The 18,471-nt window shown below is 43.7% G+C and overlaps 2 long non-coding RNA genes across 4 annotated transcripts in view; both read left to right on the top strand.

The window, feature by feature from the left end:
* Positions 1 to 2,556: 2,556 nt before the first annotated feature.
* On the top strand, positions 2,557 to 7,343 carry LOC146044948 (uncharacterized). Its single transcript, XR_014465354.1, has 3 exons — positions 2,557 to 2,667; positions 3,195 to 3,378; positions 7,266 to 7,343. It is a non-coding gene; the product is annotated as an uncharacterized LOC146044948 (long non-coding RNA).
* A 567-nt stretch (positions 7,344 to 7,910) lies between these two features.
* Positions 7,911 to 18,471, top strand: part of LOC146045229 (uncharacterized) — a 49,305-nt gene continuing 38,744 nt past the window's right edge. For all 3 annotated transcript variants that reach the window (XR_014465390.1, XR_014465391.1, XR_014465389.1), the window contains exons 1-5: positions 7,911 to 8,091; positions 11,970 to 12,084; positions 12,614 to 12,797; positions 16,690 to 16,804; positions 17,334 to 17,517. This is a non-coding gene — a long non-coding RNA (uncharacterized LOC146045229). The remainder of the gene's footprint in view (positions 8,092 to 11,969; positions 12,085 to 12,613; positions 12,798 to 16,689; positions 16,805 to 17,333; positions 17,518 to 18,471) is intronic.

Raw genomic sequence — 18,471 nt, 5'->3', positions numbered from 1 at the left:
TATATGCCGGGTCAGTTAAAGTATTATAGATAGACCAAATGTATATAAATAATATTAATAATAATAAAAAAAATAAATATATATATATATATATATATACATACATACACATACATACATACATACATACATACATACATACATACAGGGGCGTCAACAGCAGTGTAGACCCCTGCGCATAGCAATGTATTGGGGCCCCTATCAGGAATGTGCTATGAAGCCCCATCACCCATCTACTGGTAGTGTCCTAGCATAATTATTAAAAGATCTATGTATCAGAATCAGAATCAACTTTATTGGCCATGTGTGCTTGTGCACACTAGGAATTTTTTGTGGATCGTATTACATAACAAGAATACAATAAAACCACTAACAGCACACATTATGTATAACTGACTGACGTACCTGGCATTGTCCTGGTTTAAGCCTTTGAGTTATTAAATTATCAATGAGTTGGATATAATGGTTATCATTTATAAATAATTGGCAGCTCTTCCAACACACCCATGGGGTGGCTGCTGAGTGTCGTTTTTTTTTTGTTGGGGTTTCGCCAGTAGCCCTATTCCCCAGTTTTCCTTCAGGTGTAAAAGTTTCCATACACATTACAATTATTGAATACAGTATTGTATATAATACTGTATACAATAATTGTAACGTGTATGGGCACCTTTACTGCCGACCCGATTGCTGTTCATGTGTGCAATGTGTAATGACCAACCTTGAAAGGAGTGTACACCGGAAGATGCTGTGGCTTTGGTCTCAAATTGCGATTGGGGATTCTTTGCTGGATACAGGGAGGAAAATCACGCAGCGGCCTTGCACTTTTTCTCACTTGATAAATATTCCCAGACCTGGGCAGGATCCCACGGCCATGCTCTGGAGGATGAGGGACTTCCGGCAGCACTGTGGCCCCTCTGACGCCCTCGGAAGTCGTATTGGGGACACAGACACGGTTTTTCTCCACTCGCGTCTTGATAAACTTGGCCTTGCTTCCGTAGGTCATTGTGCTGCGGGATTCTTCATAAGCACTATCCGCAGGGCTGATGTGCGTGATCATAACCAATCGGCTTTTCCCGCTCAGTGCTCCCTTTAGCAGCCAGGTCAGCTTGCTGTCCCGATAGTTTATATGGCTGCCTGGTCTGTCACGCAGCGCCATGATACACATCCTGAGGGTAAGAAGGGATCGGTTGATGTATCCTCCTTCTTTCATGGTCTGGCCGCTGTTCTTAGTCTGGCTTGCTCGTTCTGATCCCGCAAGGTCTACCATGTACAACTTGCCTGTGCTCACACTATCACTGGCTGTCTGCTTTATGGTGACCTGCAATACTGCATGTGAGCGGGATGAGGTCTTATTAGCGGCTGTGGGAGCTTCTGTGCGCCGCTTGTTGCCCTTCTTCAGCAGGGTCATGGCTTCCTCAGGAGTGCTAAGGGAGAATGTAGAAATCCCTTCTATGTTGGTGTTGCCATTGGGATCCTCTCTGAGGACCAAAGACCTAGAGGAAGGTCTTAATAGGTCTCGGACGGTTTCATTATAGATCTCCGCGTATGATAATGATACGGAGAAATTCTTTTTTTCCCCAGTCTCCTCAATGGCTTTAAACAGGTCCTTCAGGGTGCGATATATTACTCCAGGTTCGCGGTCCTTACCCATCATGGTGAAGGTCTTTCCGGTGCCTGTGGGGCCGTAGGCAAATATGGCAGCATTGTACCCGGACAGGATGTCACCCAATAAGGGCTTCACTGTGGAATCATACACAGTCTCCTGGGTAGCTGCCTGGTCAAACACCTGGTTAAATTGGAATGTTGTTTCTCTTGTCCTGGTGGAGCGCAGGACATCGTTAGGATCCTCACCGGGGTCCTGCAATAGCACTGTCTGCGGTCCGAGCTGGTGTGTGATGCATCGGGCGCGGTTCTTAGTCTCCGTCAAATTAACGGGACGGATGCGCAGAGCGACAGTCATTTGGTGGTCTATAGCTTTATTAGCTTTCGCCTTCTTCATTTTATATCAAACTTCAATCTTCAGAAAAGAGTGAAAAATTATCTGTGTTGGCACAAGTCCAGCAATATAAGATATGACTCAGGAAGCAGTCAGCTGCCAGTGTTCTACCCATCACAGCCCATTGTGACATCATCGGCCCATTGTGACATCATCGGCACATTGTGACATCACTAGCTGCCATATGGCAGAAGGGCACTGCTATGTATCTCATCCAGGGTCTGCTGTTACAGAAGTGGTATCGTCTTCTGGTCCCCCTGGGATGTCTTACCTCTTACTTATTTACGTGATAAAAGTTAATAGGCACAAAGAACCTTTTATCTCTGCATGTTTGTAGCCATACACAGCAGTGGGAGCAATTGTATTAGTTCTGAAAGAAAATATATGTTGCCCACAGATGCCAGTGGAAGTGCGCCTCCAGTGGCCAAATTATTAATTACTTTAGTATAGTGTGAATACTGCTTCATCTCTCGCGGCAGTTTTATAATCAGGAGAAATATACTAACCATGTACAGTTACCTTGTAATAAACCAGCTCATGTCCTCTCTTTCTGCAGTACAATGCATTAAGGACCGCCAAGGATATTATGCCAAGGATCCTTACAAAAACCATGATGGGGGACTGGGACAGATGAGGATATGTTAATCCAAATTCTCATCACCAGGGCAGAGGTAACAGGCTATAGTTTGAGAATGGACATTGTGCTGCTAGGAGGACGCAGAGTGTTTCTCACTGATAAGATCACAACATGTGCTGTATGGCCATTCACACAAATTAGGGCCCTTATTCAGATCTGATCGCAGAACAAATTTGTTCTCAAAATGGGCAAAACCATGTGCCCTCCAGGTGGGACAGATGTAACGTGTACAGAGAGTTAGATTTTGTTTCTGTGCAGGGTAAATACTGACTGCATTATTTTGACACTGCAATTTAGATTTCAGTGTTAAAACACCCCACCCAAATGTAACTCTCGCTGCACATGTTACATCTGCCCCACCTGCAGTGCACAAGGTTTTGCCCATATTGAGAACAATTTTGTACTGCGATCAGATCTGAATAAGTGCCTAGGTCAATCCATTTTATTTAACAACATTATCAGAACAATTGGTCTTTTGTTAAAGTTTATTTCACCATTTTTCCAATTGGCTGTATTATAATTTCTATATTGTATCATTTCTGTTATTGTTATTTGCTACAGATATGCCGGAGCGACTGGATGCTGTGCAGGCTGTTCTGTGGGACAAGGAAATAGGAGTCTGGTTGGACTTTAATATAGAGGATCATAGACACAATCCAAACTTCTACCCCACCAACTTGGCTCCACTTTGGGCCTCATGTTACTCTGGCACGAGGCTTTGGACAAAGCAGTCTCCTACTTAGAGGTAATTAATTATCTTGTATTATATTATTTTTCTATTTGTTCCTAATTGTATTACATACTCCAGGCTTGCCTACCCTCCTGGAATTGCCGTGAGGCTCCCGAAAATCGGGTCCCCCGGGAAGGTGGGCAATCCTCCCGCATTGGCCAGGCAGCCCCCGCACCCCCTTCCCTGCAGCACAAAATGACCTTTTTTTGCGGGTCCGCGAATTACGTTGTTTGACTGTCGTGGGGGTGGGGCTTGATGACGTCTGCCTGTCCCGCCCCCCTGACTTGCTGCTGTCAGCAAGTATGACATACTCCTATGGTATTGATTCCATCTGTTAATATCGAAATTCGTGCAGACCCTAGTGCGGGATGAAAACCTAAACACTTGCCAATACTGAGAGAGCGGTCCAATCAGGAACTATAGGTGCGCCATGTATCCCAGAATTCCAATGGCAGGCCAGGTTCATGCCACTGGAAAAGTTTATTTACAAACGCATTATTACTGGTTACTACTGAAGTAATATGTAAGAATATATATAATGTAATATAACGTATGAAGTAGCTTTTATGAACTTGGCAGAGTATATATAATGGGGTATATTGGTTTGCAAATCCACTGTACTGGTTTCTCATTTCCCTACAGTATTTGGCATGATGTTACATTACCTATTTGCTTTCTCAATGCCAAAACGTAAAAAAAAAAAACTTTTTGAAAAATAAAACTGATTTAAAATCTTACTTATATTGTCTGTATTATTTATAAATAGTGATAAAGATTTTCATGAATAGATGAGCAGGACCCTCATCTCTCGTGTGCTTTCCTTCTCATAATGTCCCATACACTATGCGATTTGGGCCAATTCCGGTAGATCAAGCTGAGATATTGGGTGAAATCGGTCCAAATCGCATGTGTAGAATATCCGTTCTGATGCACAGTCCTGTGTTCATCGGAGCGGAGTCGGAGGTTGGACATTCGGCGGGGGATCAGGTGCGACTTCTCCCTTCAGAGAATTTGCATAGTGCATGGGGGCCTTTACTTAAGCCATCTTTGATAGCACCAAACCCTGTGGTTTTCTACCACGCTGATACCCTGCGGATGTAGCTATAGTTATGTGCCCTGTACTTGTCCTCTATTGTATTCAGCTGTAGGTCACTGTTACCCTCATTTGTATATGTACTCTGTAATTGGGCCCGGGGGATCCTTTGTGGTGCCATATAAATAAAGTATAATAACCATAATAATATGCGACCAGTGGCAAACGCAGGATTTTCAGAAGGGGGTTTCCAGAGGGGCGGAGCAAAGCACGGAGATGGACACTTAGGTGACCCAGTATATGCCGGGTCAGTTAAAGTATTATAGATAGACCAAATGTATATAAATAATATTAATAATAATAATAAAAAAAATAATATATATATATATATATATATATATATATATATATATATATACATACATACATACATACATACATACATACATACATACATACATACAGGGGCGTCAACAGCAGTGTAGACCCCTGCGCATAGCAATGTATTGGGGCCCCTGTCAGGAATGTGCTATGAAGCCCCATCACCCATCTACTGGTAGTGTCCTAGCATAATTATTAAAAGATCTATGTATCAGAATCAGAATCAACTTTATTGGCCATGTGTGCTTGTGCACACTAGGAATTTTTTGTGGATCGTATTACATAACAAGAATACAATAAAACCACTAACAGCACACATTATGTATAACTGACTGACGTACCTGGCATTGTCCTGGTTTAAGCCTTTGAGTTATTAAATTATCAATGAGTTGGATATAATGGTTATCATTTATAAATAATTGGCAGCTCTTCCAACACACCCATGGGGTGGCTGCTGAGTGTCGTTTTTTTTTTGTTGGGGTTTCGCCAGTAGCCCTATTCCCCAGTTTTCCTTCAGGTGTAAAAGTTTCCATACACGTTACAATTATTGAATACAGTATTGTATATAATACTGTATACAATAATTGTAACGTGTATGGGCACCTTTACTGCCGACCCGATTGCTGTTCATGTGTGCAATGTGTAATGACCAACCTTGAAAGGAGTGTACACCGGAAGATGCTGTGGCTTTGGTCTCAAATTGCGATTGGGGATTCTTTGCTGGATACAGGGAGGAAAATCACGCAGCGGCCTTGCACTTTTTCTCACTTGATAAATATTCCCAGACCTGGGCAGGATCCCACGGCCATGCTCTGGAGGATGAGGGACTTCCGGCAGCACTGTGGTCCCTCTGACGCCCTCGGAAGTCGTATTGGGGACACAGAAACGGTTTTTCTCCACTCGCGTCTTGATAAACTTGGCCTTGCTTCCGTAGGTCATTGTGCTGCGGGATTCTTCATAAGCACTATCCGCAGGGCTGATGTGCGTGATCATAACCAATCGGCTTTTCCCGCTCAGTGCTCCCTTTAGCAGCCAGGTCAGCTTGCTGTCCCGATAGTTTATATGGCTGCCTGGTCTGTCACGCAGCGCCATGATACACATCCTGAGGGTAAGAAGGGATCGGTTGATGTATCCTCCTTCTTTCATGGTCTGGCCGCTGTTCTTAGTCTGGCTTGCTCGTTCTGATCCCGCAAGGTCTACCATGTACAACTTGCCTGTGCTCACACTATCACTGGCTGTCTGCTTTATGGTGACCTGCAATACTGCATGTGAGCGGGATGAGGTCTTATTAGCGGCTGTGGGAGCTTCTGTGCGCCGCTTGTTGCCCTTCTTCAGCAGGGTCATGGCTTCCTCAGGAGTGCTAAGGGAGAATGTAGAAATCCCTTCTATGTTGGTGTTGCCATTGGGATCCTCTCTGAGGACCAAAGACCTAGAGGAAGGTCTTAATAGGTCTCGGACGGTTTCATTATAGATCTCCGCGTATGATAATGATACGGAGAAATTCTTTTTTTCCCCAGTCTCCTCAATGGCTTTAAACAGGTCCTTCAGGGTGCGATATATTACTCCAGGTTCGCGGTCCTTACCCATCATGGTGAAGGTCTTTCCGGTGCCTGTGGGGCCGTAGGCAAATATGGCAGCATTGTACCCGGACAGGATGTCACCCAATAAGGGCTTCACTGTGGAATCATACACAGTCTCCTGGGTAGCTGCCTGGTCAAACACCTGGTTAAATTGGAATGTTGTTTCTCTTGTCCTGGTGGAGCGCAGGACATCGTTAGGATCCTCACCGGGGTCCTGCAATAGCACTGTCTGCGGTCCGAGCTGGTGTGTGATGCATCGGGCGCGGTTCTCAGTCTCCGTCAAATTAACGGGACGGATGCGCAGAGCGACAGTCATTTGGTGGTCTATAGCTTTATTAGCTTTCGCCTTCTTCATTTTATATCAAACTTCAATCTTCAGAAAAGAGTGAAAAATTATCTGTGTTGGCACAAGTCCAGCAATATTAGATATGACTCAGGAAGCAGTCAGCTGCCAGTGTTCTACCCATCACAGCCCATTGTGACATCATCGGCCCATTGTGACATCATCGGCCCATTGTGACATCACTAGCTGCCATATGGCAGAAGGGCACTGCTATGTATCTCATCCAGGGTCTGCTGTTACAGAAGTGGTATCGTCTTCTGGTCCCCCTGGGATGTCTTACCTCTTACTTATTTACGTGATAAAAGTTAATAGGCACAAAGAACCTTTTATCTCTGCATGTTTGTAGCCATACACAGCAGTGGGAGCAATTGTATTAGTTCTGAAAGAAAATATATGTTGCCCACAGATGCCAGTGGAAGTGCGCCTACAGTGGCCAAATTATTAATTACTTTAGTATAGTGTGAATACTGCTTCATCTCTCGCGGCAGTTTTATAATCAGGAGAAATATACTAACCATGTACAGTTACCTTGTAATAAACCAGCTCATGTCCTCTCTTTCTGCAGTATAATGCATTAAGGACCGCCAAGGATATTATGCCAAGGATCCTTACAAAAACCATGATGGGACTGGGACAGATGAGGATATGTTAATCCAAATTCTCATCACCAGGGCAGAGGTAACAGGCTATAGTTTGATAATGGACATTGTGCTGCTAGGAGGACGCAGAGTGTTTCTCACTGATAAGATCACAACATGTGCTGTATGGCCATTCACACAAATTAGGGCCCTTATTCAGATCTGATCGCAGAACAAATTTGTTCTCAAAATGGGCAAAACCATGTGCCCTCCAGGTGGGACAGATGTAACATGTGTACAGAGAGTTAGATTCTGTTTCTGTGCAGGGTAAATACTGACTGCATTATTTTGACACTGCAATTTAGATTTCAGTTTTAAAACACCCCACCCAAATGTAACTCTCTCTGCACATGTTACATCTGCCCCACCTGCAGTGCACAAGGTTTTGCCCATATTGAGAACAATTTTGTACTGCGATCAGATCTGAATAAGTGCCTAGGTCAATCCATTTTATTTAACAACATTATCAGAACAATTGGTCTTTTGTTAAAGTTTATTTCACCATTTTTCCAATTGGCTGTATTATAATTTCTATATTGTATCATTTCTGTTATTGTTATTTGCTACAGATATGCCGGAGCGACTGGATGCTGTGCAGGCTGTTCTGTGGGACAAGGAAATAGGAGTCTGGTTGGACTTTAATATAGAGGATCATAGACACAATCCAAACTTCTACCCCACCAACTTGGCTCCACTTTGGGCCTCATGTTACTCTGGCACGAGGCTGTGGACAAAGCAGTCTCCTACTTAGAGGTAATTAATTATCTTGTATTATATTATTTTTCTATTTGTTCCTAATTGTATTACATACTCCAGGCTTGCCTACCCTCCTGGAATTGCCGTGAGGCTCCCAAAAATCGGGTCCCCCGGGAAGGTGGGCAATCCTCCCGCATTGGCCAGGCAGCCCCCGCACCCCCTTCCCTGCAGCACAAAATGTCCTTTTTTTGCAGGTCCGCGAATTACGTTGTTTGACTGTCGTGGGGGTGGGGCTTGATGACGTCTGCCTGTCCCGCCCCCCTGACTTGCTGCTGTCAGCAAGTATGACATACTCCTATGGTATTGATTCCATCTGTTAACATCGAAATTCGTGCAGACCCTAGTGCGGGATGAAAACCTAAACACTTGCCAATACTGAGAGAGCGGTCCAATCAGGAACTATAGGTGCGCCATGTATCCCAGAATTCCAATGGCAGGCCAGGTTCATGCCACTGGAAAAGTTTATTTACAAACGCATTATTACTGGTTACTAATGAAGTAATATGTAAGAATATATATAATGTAATATAACGTATGAAGTAGCTTTTATGAACTTGGCAGAGTATATATAATGGGGTATATTGGTTTGCAAATCCACTGTACTGGTTTCTCATTTCCCTACAGTATTTGGCATGATGTTACATTACCTATTTTCTTTCTCAATGCCAAAACGTAAAAAAAAAAAACTTTTTGAAAAATAAAACTGATTTAAAATCTTACTTATATTGTCTGTATTATTTATAAATAGTGATAAAGATTTTCATGAATAGATGAGCAGGACCCTCATCCCTCGTGTGCTTCGCTTAATGTCCCATACACTATGCGATTTGGGCCAATTCCGGTAGATCAAGCTGAGATATTGGGTGAAATCGGTCCAAATCGCATGTGTATAATATCCGTTCTGATGCACAGTCCTGTATTCATCGGAGCGGAGTCGGAGGTTGGACATTCGGCGGGGGATCAGGTGCGACTTCTCCCTTCAGAGAATTTGCATAGTGCATGGGGGCCTTTACTTAAGCCATCTTTGATAGCACCAAACCCTGTGGTTTTCTACCACGCTGATACCCTGCGGATGTAGCTATAGTCATGTGCCCTGTACTTGTCCTCTATTGTATTCAGCTGTAGGTCACTGTTACCCTCATTTGTATATGTACTCTGTAATTGGGCCCGGGGGATCCTTTGTGGTGCCATATAAATAAAGTATAATAACAATAATAATATGCGACCAGTGGCAAACGCAGGATTTTCAGAAGGGGGTTTCCAGAGGGGCGGAGCAAAGCACGGAGATGGACACTTAGGTGACCCAGTATATGCCGGGTCAGTTAAAGTATTATAGATAGACCAAATGTATATAAATAATATTAATAATAATAATAATAATAATAATAATAATAAAAAAAAAAATATATATATATATATATATATATATACATACATACACATACATACATACATACATACATACATACAGGGGCGTCAACAGCAGTGTAGACCCCTGCGCATAGCAATGTATTGGGGCCCCTGTCAGGAATGTGCTATGAAGCCCCATCACCCATCTACTGGTAGTGTCCTAGCATAATTATTAAAAGATCTATGTATCAGAATCAGAATCAACTTTATTGGCCATGTGTGCTTGTGCACACTAGGAATTTTTTGTGGATCGTATTACATAACAAGAATACAATAAAACCACTAACAGCACACATTATGTATAACTGACTGACGTACCTGGCATTGTCCTGGTTTAAGCCTTTGAGTTATTAAATTATCAATGAGTTGGATATAATGGTTATCATTTATAAATAATTGGCAGCTCTTCCAACACACCCATGGGGTGGCTGCTGAGTGTCGTTTTTTTTTTGTTGGGGTTTCGCCAGTAGCCCTATTCCCCAGTTTTCCTTCAGGTGTAAAAGTTTCCATACACGTTACAATTATTGAATACAGTATTGTATATAATACTGTATACAATAATTGTAACGTGTATGGGCACCTTTACTGCCGACCCGATTGCTGTTCATGTGTGCAATGTGTAATGACCAACCTTGAAAGGAGTGTACACCGGAAGATGCTGTGGCTTTGGTCTCAAATTGCGGTTGGGGATTCTTTGCTGGATACAGGGAGGAAAATCACGCAGCGGCCTTGCACTTTTTCTCACTTGATAAATATTCCCAGACCTGGGCAGGATCCCACGGCCATGCTCTGGAGGATGAGGGACTTCCGGCAGCACTGTGGTCCCTCTGACGCCCTCGGAAGTCGTATTGGGGACACAGACACGGTTTTTCTCCACTCGCGTCTTGATAAACTTGGCCTTGCTTCCGTAGGTCATTGTGCTGCGGGATTCTTCATAAGCACTATCCGCAGGGCTGATGTGCGTGATCATAACCAATCGGCTTTTCCCGCTCAGTGCTCCCTTTAGCAGCCAGGTCAGCTTGCTGTCCCGATAGTTTATATGGCTGCCTGGTCTGTCACGCAGCGCCATGATACACATCCTGAGGGTAAGAAGGGATCGGTTGATGTATCCTCCTTCTTTCATGGTCTGGCCGCTGTTCTTAGTCTGGCTTGCTCGTTCTGATCCCGCAAGGTCTACCATGTACAACTTGCCTGTGCTCACACTATCACTGGCTGTCTGCTTTATGGTGACCTGCAATACTGCATGTGAGCGGGATGAGGTCTTATTAGCGGCTGTGGGAGCTTCTGTGCGCCGCTTGTTGCCCTTCTTCAGCAGGGTCATGGCTTCCTCAGGAGTGCTAAGGGAGAATGTAGAAATCCCTTCTATGTTGGTGTTGCCATTGGGATCCTCTCTGAGGACCAAAGACCTAGAGGAAGGTCTTAATAGGTCTCGGACGGTTTCATTATAGATCTCCGCGTATGATAATGATACGGAGAAATTCTTTTTTTCCCCAGTCTCCTCAATGGCTTTAAACAGGTCCTTCAGGGTGCGATATATTACTCCAGGTTCGCGGTCCTTACCCATCATGGTGAAGGTCTTTCCGGTGCCTGTGGGGCCGTAGGCAAATATGGCAGCATTGTACCCGGACAGGATGTCACCCAATAAGGGCTTCACTGTGGAATCATACACAGTCTCCTGGGTAGCTGCCTGGTCAAACACCTGGTTAAATTGGAATGTTGTTTCTCTTGTCCTGGTGGAGCGCAGGACATCGTTAGGATCCTCACCGGGGTCCTGCAATAGCACTGTCTGCGGTCCGAGCTGGTGTGTGATGCATCGGGCGCGGTTCTTAGTCTCCGTCAAATTAACGGGACGGATGCGCAGAGCGACAGTCATTTGGTGGTCTATAGCTTTATTAGCTTTCGCCTTCTTCATTTTATATCAAACTTCAATCTTCAGAAAAGAGTGAAAAATTATCTGTGTTGGCACAAGTCCAGCAATATTAGATATGACTCAGGAAGCAGTCAGCTGCCAGTGTTCTACCCATCACAGCCCATTGTGACATCATCGGCCCATTGTGACATCATCGGCACATTGTGACATCACTAGCTGCCATATGGCAGAAGGGCACTGCTATGTATCTCATCCAGGGTCTGCTGTTACAGAAGTGGTATCGTCTTCTGGTCCCCCTGGGATGTCTTACCTCTTACTTATTTACGTGATAAAAGTTAATAGGCACAAAGAACCTTTTATCTCTGCATGTTTGTAGCCATACACAGCAGTGGGAGCAATTGTATTAGTTCTGAAAGAAAATATATGTTGCCTACAGATGCCAGTGGAAGTGCGCCTCCAGTGGCCAAATTATTAATTACTTTAGTATAGTGTGAATACTGCTTCATCTCTCGCGGCAGTTTTATAATCAGGAGAAATATACTAACCATGTACAGTTACCTTGTAATAAACCAGCTCATGTCCTCTCTTTCTGCAGTACAATGCATTAAGGACCGCCAAGGATATTATGCCAAGGATCCTTACAAAAACCATGATGGGGGACTGGGACAGATGAGGATATGTTAATCCAAATTCTCATCACCAGGGCAGAGGTAACAGGCTATAGTTTGAGAATGGACATTGTGCTGCTAGGAGGACGCAGAGTGTTTCTCACTGATAAGATCACAACATGTGCTGTATGGCCATTCACACAAATTAGGGCCCTTATTCAGATCTGATCGCAGAACAAATTTGTTCTCAAAATGGGCAAAACCATGTGCCCTCCAGGTGGGACAGATGTAACATGTGTACAGAGAGTTAGATTTTGTTTCTGTGCAGGGTAAATACTGACTGCATTATTTTGACACTGCAATTTAGATTTCAGTTTCAAAACACCCCACCCAAATGTAACTCTTTCTGCACATGTTACATCTGCCCCACCTGCAGTGCACAAGGTTTTGCCCATATTGAGAACAATTTTGTACTGCGATCAGATCTGAATAAGGGCCTAGGTCAATCCATTTTATTTAACAACATTATCAGAACAATTGGTCTTTTGTTAAAGTTTATTTCACCATTTTTCCAATTGGCTGTATTATAATTTCTATATTGTATCATTTCTGTTATTGTTATTTGCTACAGATATGCCGGAGCGACTGGATGCTGTGCAGGCTGTTCTGTGGGACAAGGAAATAGGAGTCTGGTTGGACTTTAATATAGAGGATCATAGACACAATCCAAACTTCTACCCCACCAACTTGGCTCCACTTTGGGCCTCATGTTACTCTGGCACGAGGCTGTGGACAAAGCAGTCTCCTACTTAGAGGTAATTAATTATCTTGTATTATATTATTTTTCTATTTGTTCCTAATTGTATTACATACTCCAGGCTTGCCTACCCTCCTGGAATTGCCGTGAGGCTCCCGAAAATCGGGTCCCCCGGGAAGGTGGGCAATCCTCCCGCATTGGCCAGGCAGCCCCCGCACCCCCTTCCCTGCAGCACAAAATGTCCTTTTTTTGCAGGTCCGCGAATTACGTTGTTTGACTGTCGTGGGGGTGGGGCTTGATGACGTCTGCCTGTCCCGCCCCCCTGACTTGCTGCTGTCAGCAAGTATGACATACTCCTATGGTATTGATTCCATCTGTTAACATCGAAATTCGTGCAGACCCTAGTGCGGGATGAAAACCTAAACACTTGCCAATACTGAGAGAGCGGTCCAATCAGGAACTATAGGTGCGCCATGTATCCCAGAATTCCAATGGCAGGCCAGGTTCATGCCACTGGAAAAGTTTATTTACAAACGCATTATTACTGGTTACTAATGAAGTAATATGTAAGAATATATATAATGTAATATAACGTATGAAGTAGCTTTTATGAACTTGGCAGAGTATATATAATGGGGTATATTGGTTTGCAAATCCACTGTACTGGTTTCTCATTTCCCTACAGTATTTGGCATGATGTTACATTACCTATTTTCTTTCTCAATGCCAAAACGTAAAAAAAAAAAACTTTTTGAAAAATAAAACTGATTTAAAATCTTACTTATATTGTCTGTATTATTTATAAATAGTGATAAAGATTTTCATGAATAGATGAGCAGGACCCTCATCCCTCGTGTGCTTCGCTTAATGTCCCATACACTATGCGATTTGGGCCAATTCCGGTAGATCAAGCTGAGATATTGGGTGAAATCGGTCCAAATCGCATGTGTATAATATCCGTTCTGATGCACAGTCCTGTATTCATCGGAGCGGAGTCGGAGGTTGGACATTCGGCGGGGGATCAGGTGCGACTTCTCCCTTCAGAGAATTTGCATAGTGCATGGGGGCCTTTACTTAAGCCATCTTTGATAGCACCAAACCCTGTGGTTTTCTACCACGCTGATACCCTGCGGATGTAGCTATAGTCATGTGCCCTGTACTTGTCCTCTATTGTATTCAGCTGTAGGTCACTGTTACCCTCATTTGTATATGTACTCTGTAATTGGGCCCGGGGGATCCTTTGTGGTGCCATATAAATAAAGTATAATAACAATAATAATATGCGACCAGTGGCAAACGCAGGATTTTCAGAAGGGGGTTTCCAGAGGGGCGGAGCAAAGCACGGAGATGGACACTTAGGTGACCCAGTATATGCCGGGTCAGTTAAAGTATTATAGATAGACCAAATGTATATAAATAATATTAATAATAATAATAATAATAATAATAAAAAAAAAAATATATATATATATATATATATATATATATATATACATACATACACATACATACATACATACATACATACATACATACATACATACAGGGGCGTCAACAGCAGTGTAGACCCCTGCGCATAGCAATGTATTGGGGCCCCTGTCAGGAATGTGCTATGAAGCCCCATCACCCATCTACTGGTAGTGTCCTAGCATAATTATTAAAAGATCTATGTATCAGAATCAGAATCAACTTTATTGGCCATGTGTGCTTGTGCACACTAGGAATTTTTTGTGGATCGTATTACATAACAAGAATACAATAAAACCACTAACAGCACACATTATGTATAACTGACTGACGTACCTGGCATTGTCCTGGTTTAAGCCTTTGAGTTATTAAATTATCAATGAGTTGGATATAATGGTTATCATTTATAAATAATTGGCAGCTCTTCCAACACACCCATGGGGTGGCTGCTGAGTGTCGTTTTTTTTTTGTTGGGGTTTCGCCAGTAGCCCTATTCCCCAGTTTTCCTTCAGGTGTAAAAGTTTCCATACACGTTACAATTATTGAATACAGTATTGTATATAATACTGTATACAATAATTGTAACGTGTATGGGCACCTTTACTGCCGACCCGATTGCTGTTCATGTGTGCAATGTGTAATGACCAACCTTGAAAGGAGTGTACACCGGAAGATGCTGTGGCTTTGGTCTCAAATTGCGGTTGGGGATTCTTTGCTGGATACAGGGAGGAAAATCACGCAGCGGCCTTGCACTTTTTCTCACTTGATAAATATTCCCAGACCTGGGCAGGATCCCACGGCCATGCTCTGGAGGATGAGGGACTTCCGGCAGCACTGTGGTCCCTCTGACGCCCTCGGAAGTCGTATTGGGGACACAGACACGGTTTTTCTCCACTCGCGTCTTGATAAACTTGGCCTTGCTTCCGTAGGTCATTGTGCTGCGGGATTCTTCATAAGCACTATCCGCAGGGCTGATGTGCGTGATCATAACCAATCGGCTTTTCCCGCTCAGTGCTCCCTTTAGCAGCCAGGTCAGCTTGCTGTCCCGATAGTTTATATGGCTGCCTGGTCTGTCACGCAGCGCCATGATACACATCCTGAGGGTAAGAAGGGATCGGTTGATGTATCCTCCTTCTTTCATGGTCTGGCCGCTGTTCTTAGTCTGGCTTGCTCGTTCTGATCCCGCAAGGTCTACCATGTACAACTTGCCTGTGCTCACACTATCACTGGCTGTCTGCTTTATGGTGACCTGCAATACTGCATGTGAGCGGGATGAGGTCTTATTAGCGGCTGTGGGAGCTTCTGTGCGCCGCTTGTTGCCCTTCTTCAGCAGGGTCATGGCTTCCTCAGGAGTGCTAAGGGAGAATGTAGAAATCCCTTCTATGTTGGTGTTGCCATTGGGATCCTCTCTGAGGACCAAAGACCTAGAGGAAGGTCTTAATAGGTCTCGGACGGTTTCATTATAGATCTCCGCGTATGATAATGATACGGAGAAATTCTTTTTTTCCCCAGTCTCCTCAATGGCTTTAAACAGGTCCTTCAGGGTGCGATATATTACTCCAGGTTCGCGGTCCTTACCCATCATGGTGAAGGTCTTTCCGGTGCCTGTGGGGCCGTAGGCAAATATGGCAGCATTGTACCCGGACAGGATGTCACCCAATAAGGGCTTCACTGTGGAATCATACACAGTCTCCTGGGTAGCTGCCTGGTCAAACACCTGGTTAAATTGGAATGTTGTTTCTCTTGTCCTGGTGGAGCGCAGGACATCGTTAGGATCCTCACCGGGGTCCTGCAATAGCACTGTCTGCGGTCCGAGCTGGTGTGTGATGCATCGGGCGCGGTTCTTAGTCTCCGTCAAATTAACGGGACGGATGCGCAGAGCGACAGTCATTTGGTGGTCTATAGCTTTATTAGCTTTCGCCTTCTTCATTTTATATCAAACTTCAATCTTCAGAAAAGAGTGAAAAATTATCTGTGTTGGCACAAGTCCAGCAATATTAGATATGACTCAGGAAGCAGTCAGCTGCCAGTGTTCTACCCATCACAGCCCATTGTGACATCATCGGCCCATTGTGACATCATCGGCACATTGTGACATCACTAGCTGCCATATGGCAGAAGGGCACTGCTATGTATCTCATCCAGGGTCTGCTGTTACAGAAGTGGTATCGTCTTCTGGTCCCCCTGGGATGTCTTACCTCTTACTTATTTACGTGATAAAAGTTAATAGGCACAAAGAACCTTTTATCTCTGCATGTTTGTAGCCATACACAGCAGTGGGAGCAATTGTATTAGTTCTGAAAGAAAATATATGTTGCCCACAGATGCCAGTGGAAGTGCGCCTCCAGTGGCCAAATTATTAATTACTTTAGTATAGTGTGAATACTGCTTCATCTCTCGCGGCAGTTTTATAATCAGGAGAAATATACTAACCATGTACAGTTACCTTGTAATAAACCAGCTCATGTCCTCTCTTTCTGCAGTACAATGCATTAAGGACCGCCAAGGATATTATGCCAAGGATCCTTACAAAAACCATGATGGGGGACTGGGACAGATGAGGATATGTTAATCCAAATTCTCATCACCAGGGCAGAGGTAACAGGCTATAGTTTGAGAATGGACATTGTGCTGCTAGGAGGACGCAGAGTGTTTCTCACTGATAAGATCACAACATGTGCTGTATGGCCATTCACACAAATTAGGGCCCTTATTCAGATCTGATCGCAGAACAAATTTGTTCTCAAAATGGGCAAAACCATGTGCCCTCCAGGTGGGACAGATGTAACATGTGTACAGAGAGTTAGATTTTGTTTCTGTGCAGGGTAAATACTGACTGCATTATTTTGACACTGCAATTTAGATTTCAGTTTCAAAACACCCCACCCAAATGTAACTCTTTCTGCACATGTTACATCTGCCCCACCTGCAGTGCACAAGGTTTTGCCCATATTGAGAACAATTTTGTACTGCGATCAGATCTGAATAAGGGCCTAGGTCAATCCATTTTATTTAACAACATTATCAGAACAATTGGTCTTTTGTTAAAGTTTATTTCACCATTTTTCCAATTGGCTGTATTATAATTTCTATATTGTATCATTTCTGTTATTGTTATTTGCTACAGATATGCCGGAGCGACTGGATGCTGTGCAGGCTGTTCTGTGGGACAAGGAAATAGGAGTCTGGTTGGACTTTAATATAGAGGATCATAGACACAATCCAAACTTCTACCCCACCAACTTGGCTCCACTTTGGGCCTCATGTTACTCTGGCACGAGGCTGTGGACAAAGCAGTCTCCTACTTAGAGGTAATTAATTATCTTGTATTATATTATTTTTCTATTTGTTCCTAATTGTATTACATACTCCAGGCTTGCCTACCCTCCTGGAATTGCCGTGAGGCTCCCGAAAATCGGGTCCCCCGGGAAGGTGGGCAATCCTCCCGCATTGGCCAGGCAGCCCCCGCACCCCCTTCCCTGCAGCACAAAATGTCCTTTTTTTGCAGGTCCGCGAATTACGTTGTTTGACTGTCGTGGGGGTGGGGCTTGATGACGTCTGCCTGTCCCGCCCCCCTGACTTGCTGCTGTCAGCAAGTATGACATACTCCTATGGTATTGATTCCATCTGTTAACATCGAAATTCGTGCAGACCCTAGTGCGGGATGAAAACCTAAACACTTGCCAATACTGAGAGAGCGGTCCAATCAGGAACTATAGGTGCGCCATGTATCCCAGAATTCCAATGGCAGGCCAGGTTCATGCCACTGGAAAAGTTTATTTACAAACGCATTATTACTGGTTACTAATGAAGTAATATGTAAGAATATATATAATGTAATATAACGTATGAAGTAGCTTTTATGAACTTGGCAGAGTATATATAATGGGGTATATTGGTTTGCAAATCCACTGTACTGGTTTCTCATTTCCCTACAGTATTTGGCATGATGTTACATTACCTATTTTCTTTCTCAATGCCAAAACGTAAAAAAAAAAAACTTTTTGAAAAATAAAACTGATTTAAAATCTTACTTATATTGTCTGTATTATTTATAAATAGTGATAAAGATTTTCATGAATAGATGAGCAGGACCCTCATCCCTCGTGTGCTTCGCTTAATGTCCCATACACTATGCGATTTGGGCCAATTCCGGTAGATCAAGCTGAGATATTGGGTGAAATCGGTCCAAATCGCATGTGTATAATATCCGTTCTGATGCACAGTCCTGTATTCATCGGAGCGGAGTCGGAGGTTGGACATTC

Source organism: Crinia signifera, chromosome 11, assembly GCF_055691185.1.
Source record: "Crinia signifera chromosome 11, ASM5569118v1, whole genome shotgun sequence".
In the NCBI taxonomy this organism is placed as follows: domain Eukaryota; kingdom Metazoa; phylum Chordata; class Amphibia; order Anura; family Myobatrachidae; genus Crinia; species Crinia signifera.
Note: the sequence above shows the minus strand (reverse complement) of the source record. Positions and strands in the feature narration are given on the sequence as shown.